Here is a 17,619-nt window from a genome sequence, read left to right as displayed (position 1 = left end):
TAGAATAGTAGGCTACCTCTAAGTCAGGTGCATGTGCCTAAGCCCCCAAATACATCAGAGTACATAGGGTATAACCTAATGGCGACATCTTGCAGTCCTCTATGCATGGTAATTATATACATTATTTTGTAATGGGTAGCTGGGACTCTGAGAATTAGTTATACTCTACAAATTCACACAATGTTCCATTCATTTTACTGAATTTTTGTAAGAGCTGGATACAAAGGCTATAGGGAAAGCCAGGAATCTGGTACATTCACATATATTAAGTATATTCAAACTCTTGGTCTTGTTAAAAGGAGTAATAGTCAAATGACATGTCTTTGGAGTGTTTAATCTGTAATCTTTTAGTACTTTTAGATTCAGTATAGAAACAGATTACATTTTTCTGCACAATTTCCTTTCCCAGATTTCTAAGTGATTTTACATGTCTTTAGGTGTGTTAGGAGAACATGGGTCTGTTCCAGTACATTTATGAGAAGGAAATAGGATGTGGCATGGGAATTGATTGCAGCCCCAGGGCAAGAGTAACAATGCCAAATAAAGCAAAATAATAAAATAAAAAGATCATATTGATGTGATTTGTAAGAGTTTATCACCAGGTAATGACTAAAAGAATTACCGAAAATGGTTTTCACTTCCACCTCTTTGCTTTGGTTCAGTTGGACATTACTATTGAAATGCCTGTATAGCTACTATGCTCTGAGAAAATTTTGACTTTGACTTGACTTTGTTAATTGGGTTTATTAAAGCATTTGCTACAATTTACTCATGTTTAGATCATACATTAACAAAAGCAACCTTGTAGAAAGTGATTTGAAATAAATATATTTCTGGAACATTTTAAGCAATTATATTAAGTCTGAGAGTAAGAGAATGGGGCACAATTAATTCAAATAATAATAAAGCCAAGGTAGGTAGGTAGGTAGGTACAATGAAACATTACACAATATTTTGATTCTTGTAAAGAATATCAACTTGGAGCTAGCTTTCTGTACAACTATAATTGCATTCCACATGTCAAGTGTCTGTGGATGACAACTAGGCACATTTTCCAGATGCATTTAACTGGTGGCCTATGGTACAAATGCATGATATTGGAATATTGGCACAATTTCATACACTGATTCTGCCCACATCTGTTCTAAAGCCAGCAATCTGCACTAGATAGGCCCATCGTGCAGGGCCTGATTTAAAAATAGTGTGTCCCTAGGCCATCTGGCTGCTTGCAATTACCCCTGGCCACCTTCTGCCACCCTAGGCCCGGGCCTTTGTGGTCTGCCCACAAATTCTGCCTGCATGTGTGATTTCAAAATAATCACAGACCTGCTTTGTGGCTGCCCTGTTGATCAACCAGATCTAAAGATGTATGGCTAGCTTAAGGCTGTACTCTTATACTCTTGATAGCTTTGCTTTGATTCCTGTGTGTCAGGGCCCGAAGGCTCATGTTGGAATTACGGACCATGGAGGAAGCAGTTGGCACCAAACACAGTTCAAGGTATCCAAGGGGTTAAGAGAATAATTTAGTCAAGTCCAGGCAAAAGGGTCAGTTCAGGCAACAAGGGTTCAATACACAATATAACAGGCCAAGGTCAGGATCAGAATCAGTAGAATTAGTAGTATAGTGCACCCAGGAACACACAGGGTAGTGCAATGTCTGTAGGCCTCAGGCATCGATTTAAATGCCAAAGGCGCCAAAAACGTGCTTGATGACGTCACGTTTTGATGCATGCTTCATGACGCTGCATACTTTTTGACACATCGGCATCAAAACATCACATCGACCAACGTGGGTCCCCTGCGTGCTACCATCTTGCCAAAGACGCCAAAAGGAGTAAGGAGCGACGGGCGAGTGCTCTTTACAGTGTGTTACCACTCAAAAGCACAAAAAAATAAAATCAACTTTTACCTAGAAAAAAGCATTAGACAGTACTTGTTAAAAAAATAATCACAATTTTATTGTAGAATGATATGAAGAGAAGCATAGACATAAGCAACAAGGAGCAAACTTTGCTCAAGTGCTAATTACCTTGTTTTCTTTGTAAATACCAGGTCATTTGGTAGTACTTTTTATTACCTATTAGAAGTCTAGCAAATGCAAATGGTAGTAGTCACCCCCTAAGCCAGCCAGAACTCAGGCCTGTTGCAGGGTTATTGATACACAAACAAAACTGAAACCCTTAATCAAACCATGTCAACAGATTTTTGATACAGTATAGAGCTGAATTAAAACTTTTTTTTACAGCCTTCCCTGCTCCATCAAGTTTGTGGACCTGTCATCATAGCTCTAATATGAACATTGCTTCCCCATCTCATGTGTTACACACCTGCAGCTATGTGCTGTCTATTTAGTGACTGAAAGAGAAGAAATTGATCACAGACATATGCACATATGCACCACTGCTGTGTTGTGTAACCTTAGTACCAGGAGAAAGCCTATTTATAGTATTAGCCAGTCAACATCCAAGCTCTCATGTATAAGTTCACAAGTTCTGTCTTTCAGAGGGAGCTTTCTTTCTGTCATTTTTAAATTATTCTAAAACCAACGTTCATAAAAACAAACCACTTTTAAAAATAATATCCAATTACCACTGGTCAGCGTTCTTTATGGATGAAACAGGAGGATGATCTGGAATGTTGGGTATTAGCAAATTTCTGTTTACAAGTGTAATGCAGTCTGCCCCCTGTGGTAGTTAAGGAACATTTCATGTGCCAGGGGTACAATAACATTTACTGCATCTCTGTTCCTGGATGGAACAATATATTAACTGGCAGTTTACGCAAGAACACCAAATATGTGAACAGAAATTCCCTTGTCTCCGTTTTTTTAAATGCTTCTTGAGTATCAGTTCCAAAATGTTTTTTTGGTATTTAAAGTCTTTTTTCTATCATTGTAATGTATACTGGGCAAATACATATTGCATGTATGTGTATATATTGGATACCAAGGTACCATTCGTCCGCCTTTTTTTTGTACAGAAAACAAATTTTACACAAGTAGCATTTACCCATATACACATGATAATAGCATTACAAAATAATTTCTGTTCAATTTAAATGGCTAAAAAAGCACTGTGTTTGTGTTGAGTCCTAAACATTGTAGATTCTATAACAGCAATTAAAGCTAATGCTATGCAGACGTGACTGGTTTATATAAGGACTTGACAAGATTGAACAGACAAACTTGCCAAAGTTCTTCCTTAAAAAGGTGACCATATATATTATTTCTTTTCTTTGCCTGATTTGGGCCCCTGAAACGCCACACACGCATCTGTATAGCTGGCAGTGAAATGGTATTTCCAGGCAGGCACTCTGTTGGAGGGTAGGGAGCCAATCCATTGCTTTGTCAGAGCAGCTGAGAACTCCATCTGAGTATTACCATGGTGTACGGTAACACAGACCTGTTCCATGAAGCAAGTAAAGCATTGAGCAAATGTTAGGCTTAATATTTATAGACCACTACACTGCAGTTTCAGAGAATCACACTGTACGGAGCAGTGAAGAGGAGGGAACAAATCTGCATAGAGAAAAACCTTTTGATTATGATTTTCTTTTCTACCAGCAGGTTTAGGAATTTCCTAGTGATTTCAACAGCGTTCAGTCTCCAAAGTATGACAGTAGTACAGTGACTCAAGGTAAGTGAACAACATTTTTTTCCCTTTTGTTTTCTTATTGGTGGGTGGGAAATAAAATTTCTTTTTGTTTTGCAAAGCATTACAGTGTAGAGAAATCTGTATAATCTAGATAATATATACAGTGTATAATAGGTATAAAATCTGTTGCAGTTGTTCTTCTGTGCCAGTGTAAAGAGGAGTTAGGGTTTAATAGAAAACACATAAGTCTGTCAGTACTAACAGCAACTTAGGTTTACAGCATCATTAAAAATGTTGTAGTAGTATGCTGTTTCTTGTTCCTTAGCTATGCATGTCTTACTTGGATCATTTTTGGATCTGTAAACTTCTAATTCTACAATAGCATTTAAACCTTTTATATTTATCACTGATCAACCGGTTTTATATCCAGTATAAGATTAGATCAGATAGATTTTGCACAGCCATTGTATTTTACTTTTAGATTTCCTGTGTTTCTTATTACATAATCCCCTGTGTTCTCAATCTGCATTGTTTTCCATGTAACTTGCTTCCAATAAACCTGGATTTCAAATCTGTATATATGAGTTGCACCAGTGCATTTTCCAGGAGCACAAGTGAATTGCTGCGTTAATGCATACATGCATAATTCTAGCTGACCCACCTGCATTGCTGATTATCTAAATCCCTGTTGGTTTGCACATAGGGCAGGTTGAAAAAAAAAAGCTATGTCCTAGTTGACAGTTTCTTAAAATCTTGAGGTCACAATCACAAAAAAACATGCTGATTATGAGTTTCACATGCAACTCTGCCTCACTCCCTTGGTCTTTTATATTCAGTTTACATCCATATAACTTGTTTATGAAAGAGCGCAATTTGTGAGCAGAAATGCACCCAGGAATGTTATAGTGCAACCATAGTCTTGGATCTCTAAGGCTTGCTATCTACCTCTTGTTACACGAAACAGGTGGCAATATACTGCATATTCTAGGGCATCAGATTGCATGGAATTAAGAAATGATGACTCTGTAGCTCTGCTACTTTATGAATAATGTATAAAAAACTTGTAGGTTTTTTTTAAATTTTAATCCAATATTAAAACATTTTTGCTGAGTTGTGGCTGAATAATTTCCAGCATGCCCAATTTTTTTTCCAGATCCTGGGTATTGTAGTCAAATAACTAACAATAAAAGTGTTTGGTCTAACAACAGAAATACATACACAATTTGTTGTAGCATTGCGGCAGTCAGTTAGTACCATTATACATGACTATGCTTTTTGATCTGGGGAGGTGTGGGGTCATGGCAGCTTTGCACACCTGGGCTATCCTTTTGCATTGCCTTTTTATTATTATAGAAACTCTCCTAAAATATCTGCAGTTATAATATTTCTGAACAAATACTCTTTTCCTGCTTGTTTTTCTTTCCATTGCACAAAATAATTTTGAACGGGTTCCAGTGAACATTAATGCTTCAGACTACATTAGTCGTAGTGTTTGTGTACTCCCACCCATGCTGTAATTTAAGCTTTCGGTTAGCAGCAACACAAGACATCCATACATTGGAATGACCTATATATTTGTGTCATACACTGCATTTCAGACATTTTCTTTATCTGGGTAAGCATGAAAATCATATCTTGGAAAGAAATATAATAAAGTGGTCTAATGTCTTCACCTTGAGGCATTTTGAGTTCATTTTACTGATCCCTATATCGTTACACCAATCTATGATTTGTAAATATTTTATATACGAGTTATATTAACCAGACTTACTAGATAATATTGCCCAATCTTGAATATAACCTTGAAAATAAATTAAACCTATGGTTGTTTATATTCCTTGAACATCTTCCTTACTCATCAAATCAGACGTAAAATGCCAAGGTTAAAAATGTGGAGATAGGGAGTTTAAGGAACAGAAAAATAGGTTTAACTTTTACATTTATTGTCTAATCCCTGATTTTCGCAGACACCGCTCATATACTACAGATGAATATGCCTGTGGTGGGTAAACAAGACAAGATCTTTGCTCCTTGTGTTATTACTATGATGACATAAATTATTGCTAATAAACTGTGCCAACTATTAATCACTGCTTGATGAAGTTGAAGTCATCTACACCAGAGAATTATGTTACAGAAGGTTGCTAAACATAAATGAGACTCCCGTCTATGTGTCAGAGCAGCGCCTGAGCAATGGTGTATCTAAAACTTATTGGGCTCCACAATAATATCAAGACATTTTTTTTTCCAAAAATATATTGGTCTCTCATGAATGAGGGCCAAACTGGGACACTTGAGCTCTCCAGAAATTGCAGGGTCTGTTTTCAATATTTATTAAGAATGTTTTTTTAATTATTAGCATTTATATTCTTTCTTTTTTTAGCTTGAATCTCTTAATGCTGCCTGGTTAACAGACCACTTATGAGGGTTCTTATTATATTTTGCTTATCTTTCTTTTTGAGGCTATCACCTTTTCATCTTCCATTATGACATTCAAACTGCTACCCAGTTTTTATAATAATTTATCTCTAGCAACCAGTTGAGAAGCCTGGGAGTTGCAGATTTCAGAAACCAACACAGATCTTAATGTACTTTTGTGTTTATCATACTAAAATTTAAGGGGAACTATCGCAAAAATGAAAATTTAATACAAGCTTTATCATTTTTAAATAAGACGTTTTCTAAATATGATCAATTAAAAATTCAGACCCATTTATGAAATAATCAAGTTACTCTTCACTCTCTTCCCCTCAGAATCTGTTTCTCCTCGTTCTGTCTTTATGCAGAAGTTAGGCGTCTGATTTTCAATGACAGTTAAGTCATTCAAATAGTCTCATTTTGCCTAGAAGATGTGTTAGAGCTCACTCTTTTAAATTCAATAGTAATTTTGTTTCCCTACATGCAGGATTTGTGCCTAAGTCAGTTATTTTGTTTCTGCTGGAATCAGCTATATGAGTGAGTTCTAATACATCTTCTAGGAAAGGGAGCCCCCCTAAAAGATATATTGGATCTAACTGTCAATGAAAATCTGACACCCAACTCTTGCATGGAGACAGAATGAAGAGAAACAGATTCTGAGAGAGGAATAGTCAAGATAAACTTGATTATTTCAGAAACAGTACAGAATTTTCGATTGAATTGTATATTCATTCCTTAAGTCTACTAGAAAATCATGAACTGTAAGTATTAAATAAACCCAATAGGCCAGTTTTGCTTCCATTAAGGAGCACAAGTTTATCCCAATTAGTTAGGATAAAGTACAAGGTGCTGTTTTATTATTACAGAGAAAAAGGGAATCATTTTGAAAAATTTGGATTATTTGATTATAATTGAGTCTATGGGAGACAGGCTATTCATAATTCGGAGCTTTCTGGATAATGGTTTTCTGGATAACGGATCCCAGACCTGTATTAGTATGTATAAGTCTTCAATAAAATACTATAGTAATGTAGTAAGTTACGTAGACCTTGGGCAGAAGTGCAGGAAGAACAGTATTAATGGGGACGGCCACCAGTCTCTTTGCTCTGAAACTGAGTTCAGAGACTAGTGGTAATTCAAGTGAAGAGATAGGGCAGAGTGAAAAGTGCAAAAAAAAGAGAGAAATTGAGGATTGCTTCTGTTTTTTGTACTTTGCACACTGCCTTCCTGAATGGAAATTACCTTATATGTTATATAGGGTGGCCAACACAATTGGCAAGCAAGCAGAGCACAACATTTCTCTGTTGTGGAAAGATGAATTGGAAAGGTAGCCTTTATCATGTTATGAAAGGTTCATGGCAGTTTGCTTCACCACCAAGTGCCACCTATTGCTTATTCAGTTTATGTCCATTTTGGAGAAAAAACTTGGATCCAGTTTTTAGAATTCTAATCTAATTCGATTCGAGTTTTCGGGTCGATTACATTCATCCGAGTTTTAAAAATTCTATTTTTTAAATAAATTTCGATTGGTCGAATTTCAATTCATGGGAGTTTAGGGGAGTTTTTAAAAACTCCCATGAATTTGAAATTTGAGCTTTGATAAATGTGCCTCCTAGTGTTCCAAAGCAGGTATCTAACATGTCTGGGCGCAGCTGCAAAGGAATACTGCCTACCATTTTTGTGAATTCAAGTTTAATATTCTTTCTGTGTGACAGAATCAAAGCAATTCCATAAGATACAAAAATACACAATTTCAAGATCTTAAGTATAATTTTGTCCTAGCACATCCACCCTTCCACTTCACGCACTTTACGCATGCTAATGGCGAAAGCTTTTCCCTGGGGTAAAGAATAAAACACTGATATGCAAATAATTGGATTGAGCTTGTATAACCTTATCAAATCATTCAGATCATTGCAGGCTTTCTGCTTCTAAGTCAAATAATTACACCACGGGGCAGATTTATCAAGGGTCGGATTTTGAAGTAGAAAATACTTTGAAATTCGACCATCGAACTTCGAATATCCAATGATTTTAGCGTACGATCAAATGATTTTACTTCAATGTGTAAAGACTTAGAAAATGGTTGTAGAAGGTCCCCATAGCCTAACATAGCACTTCAGCATTTTTTATTTGGCAAAGTATTGAAGTCAAAGTTCTTCGACAGTACTTCGATTATCGAATCTGCCCCCACATGTCATCAAAAGAGTACGGTTTTATTAATAAATGCATTAATAAACAAAACCAAAGGGGGATTATTATTATTGTTATTATTATGGAAGCTATTGGAATATGAAAGCTATTGTTGGCTATCAATTAAAACACTGAAAATTGTGCACCACCTCATAAATTGATGGTAGATTTCTAATGCTTTATACAAAATATTCATGAACAGATGAAGCCACTTTGGTTTGTGTGTTTGACACAGAATAACTAAACCCAAATATCCCACTTATCCCATTTAACACAGAAAATTGCGTCACAGCATCCCATATATTTAAAGAATTCACCGTTGTGAACAATGGTGCTTTGGTATGCTAATGAAAAGGTTAAATGTATTAAATGAGTTGAGATGACTTTAGATAACACAGTTTCTTCAGTTAATCCCAAATCATGACGCATTTAACTCACAAATCCAAGTGGCTTCATCTGTAACACACATATATATATATAAACAAGGGAAAGTTGCGCTCACCACTAATTTTTAAAACCATTAGGCGGGGCTGCAATGAGGCTGTTACCACAAAATACATATAGACAAATACAAGATTCCTCTGCACTCAACCCATTATCAATATATTTAAGACAGAGACATTTTGTGCATACTGCTACTGAAAAATGCCTTACCCTTTAAACAAAACAGGGATTGTTTGTCCATACATTGCAATATATTTAAGCTGGCCAACTACGTCAAAGTCATCCCATATCTGGCCAGATATGCTCAATTTTCATCTGATTCATTAAGAATTCAATTGCTTAATTATAAATTTTACAAAGTAGCAGTATGCACCAAATGTCTCTGTCTTAAATATATTGATAATGGGTTGAGTGCAGAGGACCTCTTGTATTTGTATATATTTATATATATATAAAACGCACACCATAATGCATGTCTAACTGAGTCAATTACCTGGGTTCTATATTCACTGGCAAAATCATCCAAGTAGCAAAGTAAATGATGCACACCAGGATTTATTTACAAAAAGTTAAACTTCCATATTTATTGGTTTACATTAAAAAGAAGAACCGGCCAACGTTTCGGTCAATTACCTGGGTGCTATCTTCACTGGCAAAATCATCCAAGTAGCAAAGGAAATGATGCACACCAGGATTTATGTACAAAAAGTCAAACTTCCATATTTATTGGTTTACATTAAAAAGAAGAACCGGCCAATGTTTCGGTCTGCTCCTAAGACCTCTATCAAGACATATAGGTCTTATGATATATATCTATCATGTTCAGTATGTGCATGTCACATATACTCATCTTGAACTATCTATTAATAATGATCTTGAACTATCTATTAACGGGAGAATGAATGGAATATAAACCACATTTATAAATATTCTTAATATCTTCAAATGAAAATCAGTAAAATTAAACAATTATATTGATTCTGATACAGGTATAATAGCTGATGGCAGGCAGGCCAAAAGATGGAAGGAAGAATATGTGCATAAAACCTGCAGATTATTAATTTTGGGAAATTTCTGTGGCAGCTGTGCTTTAGTGACTGATGACAACCTGATGCTTAGCATGGGATATAAAGGAGGATGTGAAAGTGGTCTTTCTCCCTTGCCAAGTAGTACAAAATAGCTCTGGATGTGGTATGTGTTATGCAGTCAACCTATTTAAAGGTCACAATAGCTAGCATTTCAAGTGATATTACTTGCATGATTCAAGATACTGTACTTTGGGAATGTTTTTATAGTATGCCAATAATGCATGAACACTGTACCACAATTAAAATAGGTGTAACACCAGAAAAGGGCATTTGCTTAAATTTATTCTGAGGATTTCTTGCTTTACACATTATTAATTAATTTGCCCCACCCTGTCAAATACAAAATTAAAGCAGGCTTTAAGTTCAACAGACTCATTGTATTCAGTCTCTGACCTGGAAAATTGTTTTTTGACATAGGTGGGAATTTATAGACAATTTTAATAATGAAAAAAAAAGCATTTCCTGAACTCCTTTTTTTTTGGCAAAAGCTTCTTTCTTTCTTTTCTTTTCCTTGTTATGATAATCTATCAGCACTTGCAGTAATAGTTTTGTCTACTACTTCTGAATCACAGTTATGTGTAGATTGTCAGAGCTTTCCTACCAAATTGGCTCTGACAATCTGAATAAACTTAAGCAACCCAGGACATAGAGTTCTGATGAGATCTCTCAAGGTTTGGAACATTTTTATTTGTAAATTAATTAAATTTTAAACTATTTCACTGGAAGAGCTCTCGCACTGTTGAAGATAAATCCAGACATTCTATAGCAGAAAAAAAAAGTGTTAGGTGTGTCTTGTGACACAATGAAACATAGTAATGGCATGTGAGTTGGAAGAGTCAATTGTACAGATGGAGCGAACCTTGCTTTAGAAATCACATAGAATGCTGAGATGCACTATAGCATGACATGGCATATTTTCAGTTTAATGAACTGTTTAAATGGAATAATAATATAATATGATAATACAGGTACAAGTATGGGATCCGTTATCCGGAAACCTGTTATCCATAAAGCTCCAAATTATCGGAAGTCTGTCTACCATAGACTACATTATAATCAATTAATATCCATTTTTGAAAATGATATCCTTTTTCTCTGTAATAATAAAACAGTAGCATGTACTTGATCCCAACTAAGATACAGTATAATTAATTCTCATTGGCTTATATGGTTTATTTAAGGTTTATATGATTTTCTAGAAGACTTATGGTATGAAGCTCCAAATGACAGAAAGACCCATTATCTGGAAAACCCCAGGTCCTGAGCATTCTGGATAACAGGTCCCATACCTGCATCTAGAAACTCAGAAAGCTCCAAATTACAGAAAGGTCATCTCCCATAGACTCAATTTTAACCAAATCCTGTATTGAAATGAAATCAATGCAGATACCCAAAATAAAACTCCCTCATACTTCAGCTGTCAAAACCACTGAAAAAGGTTGGTTGGAGGCTGAACTTATATATGTTAGGTTAGATTCGTTTGACAGTGAGTAGGAAAAAAGTTTGACAAAAAGACCTTTGTGGAGAAATATATTCAGTACAATCTACAAACATATTGTGGCAGCCTTCCTACTAAATTAGAAATGGAAACTGTATTCATAAGATATGGTCCATGTTTGCATTTGGATGCTGCCCTCTTATTTCCTGCACCCAAATGAATACACATGAGCACATTTTTCTTAGATGCTGAATACTAATGGGCATATATTTTATATACTCATGAAGTTCTACTTGTTAGGCAGCTAGTGGCATGATTAATTATAAGAGTAGAGCCTTGGACATCTTAAACTTTATGATGATTTTCCTGAATTGTGAAATTATGAAATACGGCTGTTTGTTGTTACCGGCTTCATACTCTTATATGGTAGAGCAATAACGACTGCTAATTGACTGCTTCGGGTAACAAGACCTGTAGCAAACTTTATATAATAGAAGGTGTGGATACACAATACTAGGGGGGAAATTCACTAACAGGCGAAAATTCACAAGCAACTGCTTTGCCGCCTTCGCCACACTTCACCAGGTGCAGCTTCGCAAGGACAACGCTAATTCACTAAGTAGCGAAGTTTTGTCGCCGGCGCCGAACGCTGGCAAAGTTGCACTAGCGTTACTACGCCAGGCATAGTGAAGTTGCACTAGCATTAGATAATTTGCATATGGCGGGAAGTTAAATTTCAATGGACGTATATGTTGCAGCAAATAAAGTACACTACAAAAGCCCAGAGAACCTTAATAAAAGAAAATAGAGTTGTTATATTGCCCTACACATGAGCCCACTGTATAGTTTATGTGCCATATGTAAGGAAATGTAGGGGGGAAGGAGGGTACCCAAAAAAAAATTTACGATCTTTTTCAGCCTATCTTCCTGTAAAAAGGAAAAGACGCCAGCTTTTTATGGGACCAAGTCCTATCTACTCTATTGCACCTCGCCTGGTCTGAGGTGGCGAAGGCAAGTCTGGCGATAGAGGTAACGTTCAGTAAAAACAAAAACTTAGTGGATTTGCTTAGTAAATTACGCCAGAGTGAAAATTCGCTAGCGTAATTACGCCAGCGCTCGTGAAGCGCTGAAATGACGTCACGCTGGAGAATTTTCACCAGCATTAGCCACTTCACCCTTTAGTAAATTTGCCCCTAGGTCACATCCTGCATTATAGCCATTTAACAGTAATTTGCTCCTTGCCGATGAGTATAGCTATCGCAATGGTAAGGGGAAAAAGTTGCTCCAGAAAATAATGTATATAGCTCACCAGATAGTTGATGTGGTCCAGGTGCACCAGACCCCCAGCTTTAGGGAGCAGCAAACCAGAATAACGACAAGAAGAACAGGGCTATCCAGCAGGAATCCACAGGGCCGGATAGCCCTTTTTTTCTTTTTGTTATAATGAGTAAAGTTGGCCATAGACGTGCAGAGTATTAAGATACATCGGACGCATGAACGTCCGTTCCAATCTTCTAACCTGCAACTAACCATTCATTAGTATAATATAAAGTAGTACATTGAACAAATCACACGAAGCTCAGGCCATTAATTGACAGGCAAAAATTGTACGAAAGTTATGTCTGACAAATAGTAGTGACAGTCACCCACTGATATCGTCAGATAGGAAATACATGCAGAGATCTTATTGTTAGCCAATATAAATCTGTCCGATCGACTGAACAAACAATTGCCATGGCACAAATGTTGGGACAATCCACACACAGTCCGAACATTGTACGAACCTTCGCTTCATACGATGGTATTTTTGCGTCTGCAGTATGGGACTGATTCTTGGCCTTCACATTGGCCAATCTGCTGACACATGGGTGCATCCACATGGAGCTGATTTTGGCACAGAAACGCGTGAGCATTTTCTTGCCTAAATGCACAGTGTGCCTGCACCCAGACCAACGCAGTGCCTGTAAGTGCAGACACAGGTGCGGGTAGAGGCCAGCAGATTCATGGTAGCAAATTCACTAAAGGGCGAATCTTCCCCAGCGACCTCTTCTCCTGACTTTGCGTTAATTCCCCAGGCACAATTTCGTTACCACTACGCTAATTCACTAAAATGCGAAGTTGAATCTCAGCAGCCGAACGCTAGAGAATTTGCGATAGCGTTAATTCGTCAGCGCAAGCATATCTTGCCGATTTTTCGCTAGCGTTCAATTCTGCCTAGCGAAACTTCGTACGCTTAGGTCAATTTGAATAGGATGATTACATATAGGTCGTACAGACATTTTTATTAGAGATGTTGGTGCATAAAGTGACTACTTATTATTACATGCCAAGGAAGCAAAATAAAGATTAAAGAGATCCTCTAATGACCTAGACAAAAGCCCACCTTAAAATAAATGTGGCATGCCCCTCAAATTGGTTAACGCATAAATATTTAATAGTTAGTACTTTTGATGGCAATTCTGCTTTAAAAAATTAAAAGACACCAGCATTTTTTACAACTTTTATGACTTTCAGGCATACAGGATATGATGTCACTGACATAAGATTGAGGTAGTTGTAGCTTCATTTAATCAGTTCGCCTGGTCTAAGGTGGGGAAGGAAACTCTGGCGAAAGAGGTAATGTTCTGGAAAATTTTCACTTTAGTGCCTAGCAATAGGGTGCGAAACTGCGCTAACGAATTGCCGCCTATGCATGTTAGTAAATTTACTGTGTCCCTGCGGATGAGATTTCTGGCGAATTGCCACTATCAACGGCCACTGCACACTTTAGTAAATCTGTCCATTGGTCTTTGTTTATCTGTAGGTCAAAAGTCAGTCCCCCTGTGGCACTACATTTTTTTATATCTCTTAAGTCAGTGTCCACTCGTTACTGCTTCTGATGAATATAGTGAACAGTGAATTTGAAACAAAATTTATTTCCTTATCTGGCTTAAAAAACTCAGCAGTATCTCTTGGAGGTAGTTCTGGAAATATTGCCGAAATATGCATGGGGAGCTAAAGCTATTTACCGTATATACCCGAGTATAAGCCGAGTTTTTCAGCATCCAAAATGTGCTGAAAAAGTCTACCTTGGCTTATACTCGGGTCAGCGGTACCCGACCCCAATAGCTGATTGCAGTCACTTTTAATCATTCCTATACCAACAGTACACTTGGGGAGAGACTGCAATATCCCACAATGCCCTCTGTTGGTTATATGAAAGAATAACAGTGCGCCCTCTGTTGGTTATATGAAAGAATAACAGTGACTGCAATATCACACAGCGCCATCTGTTGGTTATATGAAAGAATAACAGTGACTGCAATATCACACAGTGCCATCTGTTGGTTGTATGAAAGAATAACAGTGCGCCCTCTGTTGGTTATATGAAAGATTAACAGTGACTGCAATATCACACAGCGCCATCTGTTGGTTGTATGAAAGAATAACAGTGCGCCCTCTGTTGGTTATATTAAAGAATAACAGTGACTGCAATATCACACAGCACCCTCTGTTGGTTATATGAAAGAATAACAGTGCGCCCTCTGTTGGTTATATGAAAGAATAACAGTGACTGCAATATCACACATCACCCTCTGTTGGTTATATGAAAGAATAACAGTGACTGCAATATCACACAGCACCATCTGTTGGTTATATGGAAGAATAACAGTGACTGCAATATCATACAGCACCCTCTGTTGGTTATATGAAAGAATAACAGTGACTGCAATATCACACAGCGCCCTCTGTTGGTTATACGAAAGATTAACAGTGATGGCAAAATCAAACAGCACCCTCTGCACATGGTAGTGGGACAGTGGGACAATGCACACAGTAATCCGTTTTGGCAATTCTCTGTCACCATCATCGTTGCAAAGAAGTCCGGTTGATCGCTGGGGGGTCGCTTTGGCAGAATGTGCGCTGCTGGGAGACAGGGCTGTAGTTGTGTCTAGGCTTATACTAGAGTCAATAAGTTTTCCCAGTTTTCGTAGGTAAAATTAGGTACCTCGGCTTATACTCGGGTCGGCTTATACTTGAGTATATACGGTATTAAATGGTGATGTAATTATAAATGTAATGTAGCTGTGTAACATCATATTTCTTATTCATAAAACCATTGATAATCACTAGTTAACAAAATGATTCAGTGAAAATAAATTGATGGGTTAGCTTTATATACATCTAGATACACAGGCCAATTGAACAAATAGATAGCTAAATGATGGACTAATCGATGATATAAAGGTGATAGATGACGGATAGAGTAATATTGAGAACAAATGAATGATATTTTTTTCTATGTTTCTATTTACCCTAGAGCACAAAATGCTCTGTGCACAAGTAGAAGCTCTTTTAAAGCATTTTATAAGCTTTTATATTACAAAATATTCATTTTGTGCCCATGATTTTGCCTAGTAAATAACTGACACAGCTTTGCAAAATGGCACTCCCTCTAGTGTCTGTAAACCTATATTAAAATATTAACTTTTTTCATGGATACTCTCTTATAGTAAGATTCATGTTCCTTTATTGGGACATGAAATGTATGTAACAGTATGTGGCATTTCAGCACATCCCATTGCGATGTTTATTCGGATTGAATCTTTATGAAGGTATAAGTCGCCCCTCTTGCACCTCTGCACAAAATACTGTAATATTTATATTCAGGTTGGTTGACAATTAAATAGCAGAAAATATGTTTCCATTTTCTACTTTTAATTGAGGTAGTAGTAATAATGTTTTTGCTTCCCTATAAGACAGACGTATGCATAAATGGTGAACTGGTAACTTGGAACACATACCATATCCAAAAAAATATATCTACAGTGAGGAACATGCAAAAATAGCTTAGATGTATGGACATAGATTGTTTTCTCTGAAATTTCAGCTCCATTTAAATGTTATTTCAGCAACAATAATCATAAAATTTTTAAGAGCATGGGTGGGTTGCTTTTTATGGAAGGCTCCAGTCAGTGTTAGGTTTCAAACTGAAGCCAAAGTTTATTCTTGTTATATATGTAACAGATTGAACCCGAGAACAGAGGCTGCTTGTCCTACTAAAACTCCTGCTCAGTAGAACAGACAGGCTCATTAACAGGTCAGCTAATCAGGTCGTAGTTTATGGAAATTGAATGCTAAATACGCAAGTCTTGGCTCAGTAAAAAAATTGAGCAGAACATGAAATTACAGATGTGCCTTAGGCAGTGTTTACATTTCTCTGCGTGTAAATTTCCACTCAATAAAATCTGAGGTGGGCTACCTAAACTAATGAGAGGGCCCTAGCTATAGGCCGCACATTGCCCTAAGGGTGATATGTGTCCACACGGTACTTTGCAGAACAAGGGAACCTATAGTAATGCATGAAACAGGGGCATTTTTATCCACAGGCATGAAAAAAAACACAGTATTAGGCTATTATAGGGACACTGGAGCTCATTGATCAACATTGATGAAATAGAGCTGGTAAATGTTGCTCTGGATTATGGCTGAATACTTTTAACAAAATGATGCAAACATCTAGTTGGCATTAGTGGCCTGGGAAAAACACCCATTCGATTATATAACCCTCACAGCGCTGTTTCATTACAATCTAACCCCTGTTGTTGCTAACATGGGCTCCATCACTACATTGACAGTAAAAAGTTGTTTTGCAGTCTGCCAAATGAAAATCACAGCAGCCTCTGAGTTTAGAGAACGGCATAAGGCCAGAAAACAAAAATAATATTTATATCATCAAAAAAAAAATCACTTTAGGTTTCCCCAAAATCGCAGATGATTTTTTTTGTGTGAAAATTTGTAGTGGAATCCGTTAGAACCCCACTGGGCCCTCTACATTCCTGGGCCCCCATCAGTTTTAAGGTATGTTATTGTTATACCCTTGTCCCTAATCTATCACTAGTTTATGTGATCTATTGTTTCAGGCTTTTGCATTCAGAATGTGATGCAAGGAAAAAAATACACATTTGCATTGAGATCTTGGAGATCTGTGTGGCCCATATGGTTCACACATGTACACTCTATGAGAATTAACCATAAAATTATTTGACATATGACCACAATTAGTTTTCTTGAGAAAAAGTCGAGAATCCGGTTTCATAAATAAGCACCAGCGTGCTTAAAAAATCAAAGCAAGTCAAATGAAAGGGTTATTCTTTCAGCCAAAACAGATCAGGAATGGCTGTTGACATATACTTTAGGGTATATGTGTATCTGTTGCTGTATCTTACTGTAGATACATACAGTAGCTGAATAATGAATGGTAGCTGGTTACTGAAAGTAAACATTATTTGGTTGCAATGGGTTACTGAACAGGGGCTGACATTTCTCATGTTTACACTCCCATAGGGCTTGTTATCCAGTGTAAAGAGATGCCCCAAACCACAAAAGCCTATTTTTATGAATATGTATGGTTTAGACTTGTTGGTTTAGACTGTGTTGTAGGCTGAGGTATATGTAGGCATGG

At 37.0% G+C, this 17,619-nt stretch overlaps 1 protein-coding gene across 5 annotated transcripts in view; it reads left to right on the top strand.

Annotated features, from left to right (window-relative positions):
- bmpr1b.L (bone morphogenetic protein receptor type 1B L homeolog) overlaps positions 1–17,619 on the top strand; it is a 257,272-nt gene that overhangs the window by 128,758 nt on the left and 110,895 nt on the right. For 3 of the 5 annotated variants that reach the window (XM_018252111.2, XM_018252102.2, XM_041590765.1), the window contains one exon: positions 3,563–3,635. The gene's annotated coding sequence lies outside the window, so the exon portion shown is untranslated. The remainder of the gene's footprint in view (positions 1–3,562; positions 3,636–17,619) is intronic. The other 2 variants (XM_041590759.1, XM_018252118.2) reach the window with 1 other exon arrangement.

The sequence above is a fragment of the Xenopus laevis genome, chromosome 1L (genome assembly GCF_017654675.1).
Source record: "Xenopus laevis strain J_2021 chromosome 1L, Xenopus_laevis_v10.1, whole genome shotgun sequence".
Lineage (NCBI taxonomy): Eukaryota > Metazoa > Chordata > Amphibia > Anura > Pipidae > Xenopus > Xenopus laevis.
The sequence above is the reverse complement of the archived record's forward strand: the minus strand, read 5'-3'. Positions and strand labels throughout refer to the sequence as shown.